We start from the raw sequence: 15,718 nt of genomic DNA, 5'->3' as shown, positions 1-15,718 counted from the left end.
TGGCAGGTTACAGTAAGAAGCCTCATCTAGTCACTGACATGGAGCATCGCTTTGTCTCAGTCTTCTTGTAGTCTACTGCTAGTGAAAGTGCAGCTGGCCCCAGAAGAGAGGGAGAGACAGAGAGACAAAGATGGAGAAAGAATTTTTACATATAACAATGCACAACAAAGTCTGTTTGTTTCTTTTTAACTCCAGCATCTGTTTCAGGAACCTAAAAAGATAACCAGCAACAAGTCCACACGTTTCCTTCAAATGCTAGAGAAAAGAACGGACATGTGGACACATCTGAATGTCTACAGGTTAATGTTCGATAACACTATATAATACGTCCAGGCAAAGCAATAAAGAATGGTGTGCATTTGTTAAAATGTGTGTAAGGAGTGTTGAGTGTCTAAGGGCATGCTTTTCAGTGCTGAATGGTGCAGCGACAATATCTTGCCCTTGCTATTCGCCAGACACTGAACTATACTCTGGGAATCCTGGAGTGATACTCAAGACCATTCCAGATCTTGTTTTTATTTACTGTCAAGTCCAGAAAGCACTGAACAAGAATTACCAAAGCAATGAGGCTTTTGAAAACGGACACTCTAGGCACCAAGGGAATGTATAACATGAGGATTCAGCCCAGTAGGCTGAAGTAAAACCTGAAGCTGTGCTGTGGCGGATGCTAAGTTTTTTGAGATGCCCTAGCTCCACAGATTAGGACTGAGTCTTTCCAAAGGCTAAAGGGTTTTGATCTATCGTAAGGATTTTGAGTTTTGTTCTAAGGGTAGTGAGAAAGCACTAAAGGGTTTTATATAAATCAGTGGCTTGCTGGGATATAAGTGCACGCAGACACCATTAAGTTGAGTGAGTACAGGGTGGGGAAATAGGAGAGAGAGAGACAGAGCAATTTGTGCACTGGGGAGAGAGGCAGATCTGAAGAGGAACGGGCTGACATAAATGGCCTGCTTGCCACCCAGGGCCATGGTGACATCCAGGCCTAGGCTGCTGTCGAGGGCCATGACTTGGTCTGTGTCCCTGACTCAGCCATGGGGGTCTGTGTTGATGTCCATGGCTCCTGTTACCACTGAGGGCCCTGCAGATTCCCAGAGTCTGGGCCACCACCTGTGACCATGCCAATGTCCAAGGGCTATGCCCCACAGGGGCCATGTCCATCTAAGAGGCCTTCACTGCCACCTGGGAACATGGGGCCATGCTTATCCAGGAGGCCTGCATTGCTACCCAGGACTATGATGACATCCAGGCCCAAACTGCTCCAGGGGTGGGGGGGGGGGGGGGGGGGGGGGGGGCATGTCTGGCTGGGTGTATGGCCCTGCTGTAGCCAGACTCTGAGTTGACATCCATGGCTCCTGTTTTCCTACTTGCATACTATCATGATGCTCTGCTTCACACAGGTCCAAGAACCACACAGCCAAACAACCCTGGACTCAAACCCCTCAAATATGAGCCAAAAGCAATGCAGTCTTCTCTGAACTTGCTTATCTCAGGAATTTTGTCTTAACAACAGAAAGCTAACTTAAAGGGTGTTATAAAATAAGAAGAATTCACCTGGGTTTCTGGCTTTTCTCAAAGCATAGCCAGTGTATCCACTCTGTATCTGCTACCCACCTGGCAGTCACTTAGTACCCGTATCAGCTGTTAGATGAATTGGTACTATGGAGCCGTGCTTGTGTTTAAGTAAGCCTTACACAGTAGTGTAACACTGTTCCGCAGTGCCAACTTCATCCTCCACTCCATCCTCACCTCACAACTCTTGTGGGTGCCTGGAACCTCAATGGTAAGCCCTAGGGACCCCTTTCCTCCAATCAGGTGGTCCCACTTACCAATGTTTTCATCACCTCCCAACAATGACATCAAGTTACACATTCACCAACCCATTCTCGAAGCCAGAGACCTTGTGACCTAGTCATGTTGCCACAAAGTCTACCTGTGAGGATTGCTCAGATTGGGGTCTGAGCTTTCAGCACATGAGCCTTCACGGCAGGAACATCGTAGATCCAAACTATAGTAAGAACAAATCTGTAACAGTGTTCGAGCCCAACAATGTGTGTGACAAAATGGTTTCCAGTTTGCAGCCTTCAACCTGTCAGAGTGTTACTCCACATTTGTGTGGAAGGAAGACTCCTCTTCATTGTTAGAGGACCAGTCACCATTCCTCAGTTCAAGATCAGTTATCTACACCAAAGGCGTCCTCCAAGGTTGAGATTTCCCTGTGGCCTATCAGTCACCCTCACTGTCAGTGATTATGTGGCTTTCTAATTCAGAGCTCCAGTTCAGCCAGGTAGGTCAATGGAAACTGCCCCCTGTCCCTTCACTTTTCCACAAGTTTCTGCCAACCAGAGCTGCTCTTTTATTGGAAGCCATGAAAATGTCTCTCCCGAGCTGAGTTCAGATCATGCCTCTATCAGTTGGTCTGGCTGGACTGATGACTCAGTTTCACCCAACATCTTCCTTTCTGTGGTTCCTGGGGGTTCACAGTTCCAGCAGCCTTATGAGAGCTATGTACCCAGGTGGGTACATTTATAATTCTCTGCTCAGCTCAACAGTGGTTCCTTCCAGTCCCAGCAACTTCTCAGAGAGGGTCAAGCAGGTTGAGTGCTAATCCAACATGGTGAATGAGGTCCTCCACAGAGGCCTGATAGTAAAAAGGACTACCCTTTTTTGTTATCTTTTAGCAGGCATCCACACACACTGAGCATGCGGGTGTGTGATTCTTTATCTGTGTGGCGGCGTGACAAGCTGTCCCTGTAGTTTACAGGGATGCTTCACAAGCGCCTCTAAGGCCAGCTAGTCAGCTGCTGAGGGGACCTGGGACCTCAGGGTCCTAGTTCTCGCTGAAAGGGTGGGAATGGAGAAAGGGACTGCTCACAGACTGGAGCCGCTGGTTTCTGAGTCAGGGGATATTTATCAGACCCTTCAAATGGTAAACAAGTGAGCTAGCCCTCCTCGTTTCCTAGGAAACTGCCAGGCTCACCGATCTTTGGCTCCTTCGTCCTCTGCGGTCCACACCGCCAGACCTAAGAGACATCTTCAAACCGTAAACAAATCCCACCGGCAGTCAGTGTTGCTGACTTGACGCTAAACCAGGAGCCCTGGAGCCAAAGGAAAAGTGGCCAACCGGCTTCCATTTGGTCTGGGCCAGTCTGGGGGACTCAGGAGGGGCAGTTACTAACTAGCCTTGGGTGAGCTGACTGGAGTGCTGAGCCTGGAATGTGGGAGTGACATTTATCCCGAATGAGCAAGGGCTCGAAATCCCTGGGGAATGTCAACGAAATGATGCAGCAACTTTGTGTCACGACACTGAAGAAGCTTCGGGGTTTTTTCCCTGGAAGAGAACACGGCTCACATGGGAGCCTTGGGATTTCAGAGCCAGAACGTTCTTGAGAACGTCCTATCATCCGGTCTCTTCTTCTTCAACCAGCTGAACAGAGGCCAGATGTGGAAAGCGACACACCCTTCTGGAACCCACCCTTCTAAGCTTTCTGCAGCAGGAAGGCTCTGCGCATGTGTCTTGGGGTCACGGCCTCTCTTGGCAGACTCCGCTTGCTCATTCCTCCTTCGCCAAGTTAGCATCCAGCTAGTGAGATCATCACCAACTTCAAAGCTGCTCCGAGCTGCCCTTGCAGGCCCGGCTCCACCGCCTTGCTATAACATCTACCGACGTAGACAGCTTTGCTCACTATTTAAACTTACTGCACATTCGAACAGAAATGTCATTTAATTCCTTAGAAACTGGCTCTCCTCACTGGAAGTATCTGTTCTTCTTTTCCTGATGAATAAATCCATTCATGAAAGATGCATTCTGTGCTTTTTTTGCACCGCCATTCATCCCCATTATCTCATGTGTGGGCGGAGTTCAGTGGAAAGAGCGGGGTTCAGATTCTCAGCTGGGTGGGTCTCAAACTCAGGGGCTTTGCGGGGATGGCAGAACCCGTTCTCTTTAGACTCAAATCACTGAATGCGGCATTTCTAAATTTGAAACTGTGGATAACACAGAAAGCAGATGCAGGAAAGAATAGGAATACCCTCCTCCCCTGCCCTGTGCACATGTGTGTGGGCGTGTGTGTATTGGAGGTAGAACACAGTCCCTTGTACTCTAGCAGTGACCTGCATTCCCAGCCTCCCAATGCGCAGGTCTCTGGGAAGCTCTGGAATGTCTTGTAATAATGATGCTCATTTATGGGGTGTGTGCAGGATCTGGACCTTTGCTATTCTCGTTTTACCAATGAGAAAAATAGAAGGCTAATAGCTGGGATTCTAATGCCAACTATTTTTTCCTTCTCTGTACATTTTTTATTGAAAAAAATTTCACACAATATATTTTGATCATATTTTCCTTTCACCCAATTCCTTCCAGACCTCCCCTCCACACCTCCTACTCACCAAACTTTGTCTTTCCTCTCTCTCTCTCTCTCTCTCTCTCTATCTATCTATCTATATATATATATTTACACACACACACACAAGAAAGAAAGAAACAAGCAAAAGACCAATAAGACAACAAAACGTCAAAACAAAGCAAAATAAAACAAAAACTTCCCAAGAATCCCACCGAGTTTGCTTTGTGTTGCCGGGCTACTCTTGGGCCTGGGTCCTGGGAGATGGGATCTGTCACTGAACCTGGAAGCTGACTGACTGGCTAGCCTGGCTAACCAGGCAGCCCCAGGACCCTCCCATCTCTGCCTCCCCAGCTCTGAGAGCACCGTGCTTGGCTTTTGCAGGGTTGTTGAGATTCCAATTCAGGCCTATCTTTGTGCGGCCAACGGTCTACCGGGTGAGCGGTCTTCCCAGCCTACAGGGCAATCTGCAGAGGGAAACCAGTCTTAGTAACGTTACATGCACAATTCTTTAAAAAACCAAACATGTTTCTCTGTGTGCTTTTAAACTCATCCTCAGAACAGTGATTTGGGAACTAACACATGCCATATGATCTGTTTCACTTGTTAGTAGACACAGTAGACTGGTAATGGAAAGAGAGAAGTTTCTTGGAGAATCCCTGTGAAGGCACCAATGAGACTTAGGGTAAGGGCGGGGGTTTTGAGATGTTCTCCATATTCATTATTCATTCATTCTTTCATTCATCCAGCCATCCATCCATTTATTTATCTATCTATCTATTTATCTATTTATTTATTTATTTGTTGGTTGGTTGGTTAGTTGGTTAGTTTTTTGAGACAGGGTCTCTCTGTGTAGCTTTGCGCCTTTCCTGGAACTCACTTGGTAGCCCAGGCTGGCCTCGAACTCACAGAGATCCGCCTGGCTCTGCCTCCGAGTGCTGGCGCCACCACCGCCCGGCCTCATTATTTATAAAGTAGAAATGCAGCCTCAGGAGCCAGACTGCTGATGTAAGAATCTCAGCCCAGCTTCTAACTAACTCTTCTTGAACTGGGCCTCTCAGCGTCCTCACCCGTGAAGTGGGCATGCTAAGAGAACCTGTTTCACAGGAAGGCTGTTTTCAAGCTGTTGGCCCACTGAGGTACCGGGTACAGTCGCCGCTGCACTAGCCACTACAAAGCCCTGGGTGCAAAGGAGCCTTCAAGACTGGGTTTCCGGGTCCCTCCTCCCTGCAGATCTGCTCATGGGCGTGGCCTCTAAGGCTTAACTGTATCTTCAGTCCTGTGCACCTGCCTTTGGCAGGGGGATAGATCCCCTGACTTCTAACAGGACCAAGTAGAGGGGCAGGGAGAGAACCGCCAGTTGGAACCAGCCTTGCCGTCTGAACTTTCATCAAAGGGCAGAAAAAGATCCCTTGAAACAATGAGGAGCTTTCCGCAGCCAGGCGTCGGGGAAGTAACGCGAGACCACAGCAATGAATTGAATCTCGACTTAAAACAAGGTCCACCCTAAGGTGCGCCAATCCTCAGGACAGCAGACTTCATTCCTGGCCTTAACTGCCATCCCGAGAGTCCCCAGGATGAGCTAGCCAAGCAAGGACACCAGTTAGCTCCCCAAGGCCGGACCTCAGGCTGCTGCCTCACAGTTTCGTACAGATGAGCAAAGCCGCATTGTCCACCTAGGGAAGACGCTCTACCCTGGAAAGGGTGTACAGAATTTGGTGTGTTGAACCCATGTCCAGAGAGAGAGTTTCTTGCACACTCTCCAAAACTAGAGAAATGCTGTGGATATCGCTCTGTGTACATAAAGTTCTGATTGGCCAGTGGCCAGGCAGGAAGTATAGGCGGGATAAGAGAGTAGAGAATTCTGGGAAGTAGAAGGCTGGGGAGAGACACCACCAGCCGCTGCCATGAAAAGCAACGTGTAAAGACACTGGTAAGCCACAAGCCATGTGGCAAAGTATAGACTAACAGAAATGGGTTAATTTAAGATAGAAGAAGTAGATAACAAGAAGCCTGCCACAGCCATACAGTTTCTAAACAATGTAAGTTTCTGTGTGCTTTCTTGGTTGGGTCTGAGCGACTATGGGACTGACGGGTAAGAGAGATTTGTCCCGACTGGGCCAGGCAGAAAAACTCTAACTACAGAGAAAGCTCAAAATTGGCTAAGAACCACACACGAGCAAAGATGGAGAGGAGTCCAAGAAGGTTACTTGAATAAAGCTTTGGCTTCGCAAGAGAACCAAGCAAGGCTGCTTTCCAAGGGGTTCTAACCTCACCATCAAAAATGGGTGTTGTCACTAGTCTTGTGGTCACACAGAGACGATGATTCCCAAGGGATAGCCTCTCTCTTTAGTTACCAAGGGCTATACCTTCTTGTCTATTTTGCTGGTTTTTTCTCTCGTTACAGTCTTGCCCCTTCTGCTACATAAGAAATAAAATTCCTGGTGTTTCCTATTCCCAGAATCTCTTACAAAGTATTTGATCTTTAAAAGCAGAATGGCTTGTGCTGCCCTAGCAAGTACCAGCTGTCTCTGAGACTCAGTTTTCTTATGGAAAGTGAATTATTTCAGTCTGGCACACTGTCTTCCATTTTCTAGGAGGGTTACTATGGCAGTGGAGCAGGCTGTTGGTGAGGGTGTCTGTGCCTATGTGTGGTATGCGTGTGCGACAGCTACTTCTTACTCCCCATTTCCCATAGGGACCCGGTCCTCTCTAAGGTGACGCCTCGCTTGCAGAGAATACAGCTCATGATTTACTTCCCACTGCCTGGTAAATGGAGGCTCAGCCCATGAGGGGAGGGGATAAGAGGGTGAGAGTGAGTAGGGTGTTCTATCATTCCAGTGTCGGAGTAGGGGCTGAAGAGGGAGCTACTTGATGTCAGAATGGTGTGTTAACACTCTTGGATTTGTCTGTGCATCCAGAGTCTTCAAAAAAACCACACTTTACTTTAGAAGGAAATTGGATATAGTAGTGTGTGTGTGTGTGTGTGTGTGTGTGTGTGTGTGTGTGTGTTTGTAAACATCCAGCATGCATGTTTATGTGTACATTTGGAGGTAAGAGTCAACGATGAGTGTCTGTCTCAGTAGCCTTTCACCTTTTAAAAAGTATATGTTTAAAAACACTGTTACATACCATGTATTTTAATCATATTCTCTCCCCCAACTCCTGCCAGATCCTCCCTACCTCCCCACATAGCCAACTTCATGCTCTTTCCCTCTCAAAAAACAAAAACCCATTTTAAAAGGTCAAAACCAACAAAAACCAATAAGACAAAAATACCAAAACAAAAGCACGCACAAAAAATTCAGAGTTCATCTTGTGCTGGTCAATTACTCCTCAGCACGGGACCTGCCCGGGAGTGTGGTTGATGAACCCAGTGAGACTCAGTCGAAGAAAACCAATTTTCCCTTTCTCGGAAGATACCAATTGCAAATAGTTTCCTGGTTGGGGGTGGGATTTTGTGTCCACTTCCCCTTCTCTGTGCCAGGATTGCGTCTGATTTGAACTTGTGTAAGAATGACACACACTCTTACGGCCTCTGAGTTCAGATGTTTATCAGCCTCATGTCTGGAGGACGCTGTATCCTTGGAGTCATTCACCACCTCTGGCTCTTAAAATCTTTCTGCCTCTTCCTCCTCGATGATTCCCGAGCCTCAAGGGGAAGAGTTTGGTAAAGATTCATTTAGCACTGAATGCTCCGAAGTCACTTTGCACACCCTCCACCTTAATTTTTGGGACAGGATCTCTCTCTGAACCTAGAGCTTACTGATTTGGCTAGCTTAGCCAGCCAACCCCAGGAATTCCCCTGCCTCTGCCTCTGCCTCTGCCTCTGCCTCTGCCTCTGCCTCTGCCTCTGCCTCTGCCTCTACCTCTGCCTCTGCCTCCTCAGCATGGATTGCAAGTATACACAACCATGCCTGTTTTGGGGGTGAGTTTGGCCTGGGGAGCGTTTCGAGACAGGTTTCTCTGTGTAGTTTTGGTGCCTGTCCTCGATCTCGCTTTTTAGACCAGGCTGGCCTCGAACTCACAGAGATTGGCCTGCCTCCTGAGTGCTGGGATTAAAGGCGTGCACCACCGCCATCTGGCCACCTGTTGTTTTTAATGTTGTTAATGGTACTCAAGCTCAAATCTGCATATTTGTACGGCAAACACTTTACCAGCCAGGTGCTCTCGCCAAGTCCTACAGGATCATCTTAAAAAGAAACAAGGTCTTAGAAAGATCAAATATGGAATAACCTTTAAAAGCATGATTGTTTAAAAATCAGACACATGTCTCTGTGTTCTACATAACTCTTCCTCAGGCCAGCGAGGCATGAGTTTTATTTGGAAATGAACACATGCCATATGAGCTGTTTTGTTTGTTGGCAGACATAGCTGATTATTGTCCCAAAGTAAGAAGTTATTGACCAAATTGAAAAGAACCCCAAACAAGACTTAGTTACATCAAATGAACAAATTCTCATGTAAATTATTCATGTATTCCTCTGTGTTGATTGCCAAAGTCTCCTAGCAAGAATTGAAGTCAGGTAGTGTGAGCTGATTTTGTTATTTCAAGGTGTTGTTTTCAATCTTATGCCTTTTTTCCAGCCTGTTCTACATCTTTCATGTTTTTATATAAATCTTAGAATAGACTTGTCAGTTACTTCAAAAATGCCTGGTTAGTACCAGGTAGTGTTGGCACACACCTTTAATGTAGCACAAATCCTAAATGGTCTTATAATAAAAACCCAGAGCCAGATATCAGGGTGAAAGCTGAAAGATCAGAGAAGCAGAGCAAGCCACAGCTATCACCTCTTACCTCACCAACTCTTCAGCCTGAAATGTCAGAGTTCCTGTCTCTTCCTGCCTTATATTCCTTTCTCTGCCCAGCCATATCACTTCCTGTCTCAACCTTCCTATACTGGGATTAAAAGGTGTGTGATCCCAAGTGCTGGAGTTAAAGGTGTGTGTCACCACTGCCTGGCGCTGTTTCTCTTTTAGACTGGATTAATCTCATGTAGCCCAGTGAGGCCTTGAACTCAAAGAAATTCGGACGGATCTCTGCCTCTGCCTCCCTAGTGCTTCACAGAAGAAACTGTCAGCCATTCTGCAGGACACAAAGAAAAGCGACTGATGAACTCTGCCAATAGGTAGAACAATCCTTCAAATTTCCTGCTTCACTAAAATGTCTGCCAAAGACTCTAGACCTGTAGGCTAAAGATAGATGCCCCAATGTTACCGGGAAACTTTGGATGACTGTCCAGGCAGCCAGATGTCTCTGTCATTTCTAGAATTTTGGAAGTTGCTTACAATGCACATCCTGTTTACTAGGGTAATACCATGTTCTTCTGGGGTCTTCGATGGAGTTGAATACTAGATAGTTATAATTATAATTTTCCGTAGTTATGATAAAAGGTAAATTAGATTCATAAATATAGGATAGATGATAGAGTATTTTCTTTAATTTCACCAAATACAAAGACTAAATATTGTAACTGTAATTCTTGCTTGATAACTGTTTTGTTATACGTAATTTTACTGTGTTAAAATGAAAACCTTCCTTTTTGATTAGACAGAAAAGGGGAAGTGCTGTAGGATGATCTTTCTGTACACTGTGAATATGTGTTGCTACTATTGGTTAATAAAGAAGCTGTTTTGACCTGTGGTTAGGCAGGAGAGATACAGGGAGAAGAGGGCAGACTCCAGCCCACCACCCAAGGAGCAACATGTCAGCAGACTGGTAATGCCACAGTTACATGGCAAAACATAGATTAATAGAAGTGATTTATTTTAAGATGAAAGAGCTAGCTAGCAAGAAGCCTGAGCTATAGACCAAAGAGCTTGTAGTTAATATTAAGCCTCTGAGTGATTATTTTATAAGCTGCTGCAGGCCATGAAGGACACAGGAAAACTTCGGGCTACATTTAATCCCAGCTTTCAGGAGGCAGAGGCAGGCAGATCTCCATGAGTTTGAGGCCAGTCTGGTCCACAAAGTGAGTTCTAGGACAGCCAGGGCAGTGACACAGAAAGACCCTGTCTCAAGAAATTAAAAAAAAAAAAAAATATTTAATAAAGGCTAGAAAAATGCCCGGTTAGCTTTGGAATATAGAAATATTGACTCTAGACATTAAATGGGGGAGGAATGGATATCTCAGACAATACCACACTGTACATTCTGTAATCATGGCATGTTTGTTTATTTAAAAAACAAGCATTATGCTCCAAAACCAAAACAAACAAACAAACAACAACAACAATAACAACAAAAATGCCTTCTTCAATGTTCATCAACAATATTTAGAAACTTTTGGTGTAGAATTTTTTTCTACAAAATGTCTTTTGTTAAGTTGATCCCTCTTATTTTCAAATTGTCCAATGCTTAAATATAGACATAGTTTTATTAAATATTGACCTATCTCTTAAACCTTGTTAAATTTCTTTCCAAGGTCTAGCATTTTCTTGGTAGCTTTTAGTAGTTTTTTTTTATACATAGCAATGCTATCTGGTGAAGAGAGCAAAGACTGTTTCACTTTTTTCTGTCCATATTTATTGATGTTACTATTTCACTTCTTGGCCTTTTAAAACTGGCTTGGGAAACTAGGACACGGTTATGCAAAGGAGATGAGCCTAGCCATTCATGTCTTATTCATGAAACTGTGTGGCATCAAACTGGTGCCCTCAACCAGAAACCTAACTCCAGGAGCTCTGACATGTCGGATCTGGGGACCTACCTGGAAGAAAAAAGTGTAAGTAATGGTAAAAGGTCGAAAAGGTTTCCAATAAAAAGGGCTACTTTGAGGAGGTAGGAACTGTGCATTTCATTCCTTAAATAGTGACGTGAGTTTTAGGTTCAAACAGAGGAGGGATTGGAGATGCATGAGAGAGGAATATCATCTTAAGCAGTCTTGGTCAAACTATGACCTGATTAGTCATGACTTCAACTCTGGTTCGCAAGGAGACCTCTGGAAGTCATTATTGCTTGCTGAGTGAGGACAGTCTGGTGCCTGTGAGATCATCACTCCTACCTGGGGTGATTTTGACATCTGTCTCTGTGAGGTCTGCTATTTCTGTAACCCAAGGTGAGGAAAGGTTCAGGGGCATGACTGAGATTTTCCGGTATCTTTAAGAGTGTTGGAACAGGGTATTCTAAAAACTGACAGAAACATAGATGCCTCAGCTACTCTCACCCACGTGCCTTCGGCTTCAAAGGGGGTTAGAAGAAAGGTTAGGTACAGGCCAGGTTTGTTTTTGTTTTTGTTTTTTTGTTTTTTTGTTTTTTTGTTTTTTGTTTTTGTTGTTGTTGTTTGTTTGTTTGTATTTTTGGAGACAAGGTTTCTCTGTGTTCTGGAACTCGCTCTATAGACCAGGCTGGCCTCAAACTCACAGGAGATCTGCCTGGCTCTGCCTCCCAGGAGTGCTGGGATTAAAGGCGTGCATCACCACTGCATTGGTATGGCCAGGTTTTAACACATACTCCTTAAAGGAGATGGATACACAGTGAAAGAAAGGTGTCTGGCTTCCTCCTGCTGTGTAGACCAGGCTGGCCTTGAACTCAGAGATCTACTTGCTTTTTCCTCTCCAGTACAGGAACTATAGGCATGTGCCACCATTCATCCTGTTTGAGTTACCTTGTGGGTCCAGGGGAGGAGTCAGTGCTTTTGAGCAGACATAGTTTCTTAGTCCCTGTTACAAACATTTCATTATTTTATATGTTGCTAGCTGTATGCTTTTTAGAAACATGCCTTCCCAGGCTGGGTAACTTCCCTCTACACCTACTGTAATGAGGTTTTTATGAATGGCTGTTGTCTTCAGTAAAAGACTTTATACAGTGCGCTTACAACATGAATTGTGTACATTCTCTTCTTTATACCATTGATACAATGAATTGCATTGGCTGATATTCAAACCATAAATCAACTTGGAACTTTTGGGGTCAATCTTGGCTGACACTGATATATTTTTTAAATGTACTACTAAATTGTATTAACATTTTGTATTAGTATTCATGAGGGAGAAAAGTTTGATTTTACTTCTTTAGTGTCTTTATCAAGCTTTGTCATTAAAATATGCTGGTCTCAAAATAAGCTGGGAATATATTTTCTTCTAGCTTTGGAAAAGAACTTAAAAATTGTGTTATTTATTCTATGTGAAACAGAATAGAGTGGGCCATTGATATGGGCAGTAAAAGAATTTATCAGGACACAGAAAAGCAAAGAATTTATGGAGATACAGTACAAGAGTTCAGCAGCTAGGTTCCCATGGAGCTGACCAGTGTGGGGAATCTTCTCTGGCAGATTAGAGGGAAGTTATTTGGTCTCTCAAGGGCCATTTATGTGGAGCCTGTCTCCCCCAGAAAGATAGGCAGGTATCACACTCTCTTTTACATAGTGAATTTTAACAGTTCAAGTTGTTTTTCTTGAAACAAGCCAAGACTCATTAGGGGCTGATTTCAGAGATCCGCTATGACATCATGAGTCACCAGGAGTCAGGCTCCAAGCAGGCACAAACTAGTGATTGAAATATGACAGTTTAGCCCTTCATATTGGCCTTTTACTGTCTCCTGAGTGGTTTTTGTTTTCTTCTGGTGATGGCGATGAGCTGATCACAAGGTAGATTAAAAGCAGGTAGATATGGGGCTGGAGAGAGGGCTCAATGGTCAATGGTTAAGAGAACTGTTGTTCTCCCAGAGGATCCACATTCAGTTCCCAGCACCAACCTGATGGATCACAAGTGTATGTAGCTCTAGTTTCAGGGGATCTGATCCCTCTTCTGACTTATGTGGGCCTCGGGCATGCACATGGTATATATATATATATATATACACATCTAATCAAACACTCATCTGTATAAAAGAAAAATAAGTAAAAGCAAAATAATTTAAAAGTAGGTACTTACTCAAATTCCCCCCTTTTAAGCTTTGATAAATTGTGCTTTTCAATAGTGCATAGTTTTTAATTGAATTGTTGAAGCTTTATAGACATAGAATTACTGAATTTGCCAGGCGGTGGTGGCAATGCACGCCTTTACTCCCAGCACACGGGAGGCAGAGCCAGACGGATCTCTGTGAGTTCGAGGCCAGCCTGGGCTACAAGTGAGTTCCAGGAAAAGCGCAAAGCTACACAGAGAAACCCTGTCTCAAAAAAAAAGAAGGAGGAGGAGGAGGAGGAGGAGAAGAAGAAGAAGAAGAAGAAGAAGAAGAAGAAGAAGAAGAAGAAGAAGAAGAAGAAGAAGAAGAAGAAAGAAGGCGAGAATTACTGAATTTATAGAATTTATAGCAATAAAGTTATTGACAATTAAGTGGTCTTTCCTCTCTCTCAATATTGATTTTCTTAATTACTAGCAATATTACTATTAGCTAGTGTGGCTTAGCAGTTTTTTCAACGGACAAATATTGGCTTTATTACATTTTCTACAGTATATTTACTAATTCCCTGATTTCTTCAGTCACGCCTCCCTTCAATATATTTAATTTTTTTTCATGAGCCTATATGTAAATTTAATGATTTAAGACATTTCCCTTCTTGTTTCTACCACTTTGGGTCACTGCTTGAAAATTTGGGAGTAAAGTATTTTCTTTATACGTAAGTTTCTGGATAGATGTTATGTGCAGATTGTCTAGTAAAAGTCACTCCACTGTTTATAGCAACTAGAATTAAGGAGTTGTCTTTTTTTTTTTCTTCGAGACAGGGTTTCTCTGTGTAGCTTTGTGCCTTTCCTGGATCTCTCTTTGTAGCCCAGGCTGGCCTCGAACTCACAGAGATCCGCCTGGCTCTGCCTCCTGAGTGCTGGGACTACAGGCGTGCGCCACCACCACCACCAGGCAGGAGTTGTCTTTTGACCTAAGTTCTAAACTTCGTGATCTTGATTAAATATTCTAACTCAAATGTCAATTTCTTCATCTATAAAATGAGGTTGTATGATATAACATACATCTTAAAAGAAAGCGTAAGAAATACTCTTGAAAGAAGAGTAGGATATGATTTCTTTCATTGGCATTAATACAACCAAGAGAATAACACCCATAGTAAACATTTACTTCACATTCAAAGTCAAGAGATAATACTGAAATATGGAGTGTTCATGGCTGGGCAGATGAGGAACCCTGATATGTAGGCCTTCCACATTCCCTTAGGAGCCCCAGTCACAGAAAACCCTGCTCGTTGGGAGTTCCTGCATTAATTGTCTCCCCCTTTAAACAGTAGCTTCTCTGACCAAGGCAGAGTCGTCTATGAGTATAAGCATTCACATTCAAAGCCACGGAGCCAGCCCCCAGCCCCCAGCCCCCAGCCCCCAGCCCCCAGCCCCCAGCCCCCAGCCCCCAGCCCCCAGCCCCCAGCCCCCTGGAGGTGGGCACCTATGGAGTAGATCTCAAATCAAACCTGAAAGTGGGTTGTTACCTCCCTAATGGACAGCCTTGTGCCTCAACACATATATGTATGGATATGTACACACCATAAGCACACAGACATACAGACACACACACACACACATAAACACACACACACTCAATCTGTTCAGACCCTTTTCATATTTCTCAGTTGGGTTGTTTGCTTTCTTAAAATCAAGTTGTTTACATTCTTTGTGTCATTTGGATATTGGTCCGCACTAGATTTATCATTTGCAAATGTGTTCTTCAAGCCGTAGGTTGTCTCTACTCTGTCAGGTGTGCAAAAGTGTATCGGTTTGACACAATCCCACGAGAAACCTCTCAGTATCACCAAGCATGAGGGAGATTGCAAACTCACAGCCAGGAGGGATTAACTCTGCTTGTCAGGATGGCTATTATCACAAGGGTTAGTAGGAATGTAAGTTTCTACAGCCATTATGGGAAAAAGTATGGAATTGTCATTTGTTACAAGTAAACCAAGAGGGCATTATGTTACAGGAAATAATTCAGATGTGGAAAGATAAACACAGAATATTCCCAATCTCATGTGCAAAACAAAGCCACTATACTTGTAGAAGCGGAGAGTAGATCAACAGACGACCAGACTCTGGGGTCAGGGAATCCAGGGACATACTTTACCGAGTGGAGGAAGCTTAAGTGAGACAGCAGGGGTAAGGTCTTTGTGGTCTGTTACAGTGAGCTGGTGACAGTTAATGGCAACGTGATGCTACTTCAGAATTGCTAAGAGATTAGCTTTTATCCAACCTTATCACTAACAAAAGAAATATTAGGGTGATGAGTAGGCTAATTTATTTAATTCCCTGTTATACAGATATGACATAGATCACATTGTATCCCCAGAAATGTATACAATTGTAGTTTGTCAACTAACGTCTTTTGAAAAGACAGTGTCAAACTTTTTTTCCAAAGTGGTTGCATCAGTCAATATATGGTGTTCCCAGCAGCCCCTGCAACACCCTATGCTGTGGCAAATGACATTGCCTTCTAGCAT

The sequence above is a fragment of the Onychomys torridus genome, chromosome 11, assembly GCF_903995425.1.
Source record: "Onychomys torridus chromosome 11, mOncTor1.1, whole genome shotgun sequence".
NCBI classification, from domain to species: Eukaryota; Metazoa; Chordata; class Mammalia; order Rodentia; family Cricetidae; genus Onychomys; species Onychomys torridus.
The sequence above is the reverse complement of the archived record's forward strand: the minus strand, read 5'-3'. Positions refer to the sequence as shown.